Source organism: Penaeus japonicus, unplaced genomic scaffold (genome assembly GCF_977035675.1).
Source record: "Penaeus japonicus unplaced genomic scaffold, GWHDUDI00000001_assembly GWHDUDI00000032, whole genome shotgun sequence".
NCBI lineage: Eukaryota > Metazoa > Arthropoda > Malacostraca > Decapoda > Penaeidae > Penaeus > Penaeus japonicus.
The window spans coordinates 17,308,143-17,309,374 of record NW_028234434.1 but is presented as its reverse complement, the minus strand read 5'-3'; the positions used below and the strand labels follow the sequence as shown (position 1 = coordinate 17,309,374).

Below are 1,232 nucleotides of genomic sequence, written 5' to 3'. Positions count from 1 at the left end.
TGTGTCCCTATTTTCCTCAATTCTAATTAGTTCTTTAAAAAAACTGGCTTCTGATATATCGTCACAACTTTGAATTCTTTCCAGTTCAGTTTCAAGACTAGAATTACTTTTAGTATTGATGTCTTTGCACCAGCTGCAGTCTTTCTGTATATTTTCTTGATTATCTATTTTTAGTTCATTACTGATGCCTGTTAGGTAAGCATCAATATTACTTATAATTTCTTTCCTGTTTTTCAAGTAAGTATTTTCACATTTGTGGCATTTTTTTCTATCACAGGTTTGGCATATAAATTGCTTTTTTTCATTGTGTTTGAAACATTTTTCAGTTTTAGAGTTTCTTTTACTTCTCCTTGGTTTAAACATGTAGTGTTTAAACCCTTAGAGTTATTCAAGTCTGGTCAAGGTCACCTTGGAAGCTGCTGGGCCACGCTGACGCTGACCCAGCGTTTTGACCTCCCCTCTCTCCTTGATGCCACTTCTTTTCCTTCCAGTTGTTTTTTGTTCTAATTTATTTTCTATTTTGTCTTTCCTATTTTTTTCTAGATCATTCAGTGTTTTGTACACTTCACTAATCTCTGTTCATTTCCCCCCAGCCTCGTGGCAGGCGGGGATGAGAAATTAAGGAGTTTTTCAGAGCAACAGTTCAGCACGTCCACACTGTACAGCTGCTACTATATATATATATATATATATATATATATATATATATATATATATATATATATATATATATATATTAACAAACACAATCCAGCAAAAACAAAGTATACTACTAACCTTCACAGAAATCAATCATAGAAGGGATCTTGCTAATACCTGAACATGGCTTACAAATACAAAGTACATGTTATAAACACAGTGTTCATAAAAATAAATACATAAATAAATATAAAAAAAATATCAATAATGAAAAAAATGGTAGTTAAGTGCACTCTTATATCAAGATATGTAATTCATACACGAGCTTAATTTAAGATGGTAATACTTGTAAAATCATGCAATATCATATCTAGGACATTGTCTTACAATTTTCATTTCATTAGGACATTACAATACAGTTAAACATTATAGATATTCAACCAAAGGAACATCTTTATGAGAAATCAATCCTTAACCCCTTGTGGACAGGTGTTAAAGTTAATGCCATGAGCGTTTTGGACCATATGCGAGGCATGTAAGCTGGCGTTGCTAGTTTGGATGCTTTGCCTAGTGGCACCCAGAGTAAGGAGGAG

At 32.8% G+C, this 1,232-nt stretch overlaps 1 protein-coding gene across 3 annotated transcripts in view; it reads right to left on the bottom strand.

Moving 5' to 3' along the window:
* Positions 1-919: 919 nt before the first annotated feature.
* LOC122266020 (thioredoxin, mitochondrial) overlaps positions 920-1,232 on the bottom strand; it is a 6,829-nt gene continuing 6,516 nt past the window's right edge. For all 3 annotated transcript variants that reach the window (XM_043035570.2, XM_043035572.2, XM_043035571.2), the window contains exon 3: positions 920-1,232. This exon is cut by the window's right edge and continues 1,242 nt beyond it. The gene's annotated coding sequence lies outside the window, so the exon portion shown is untranslated.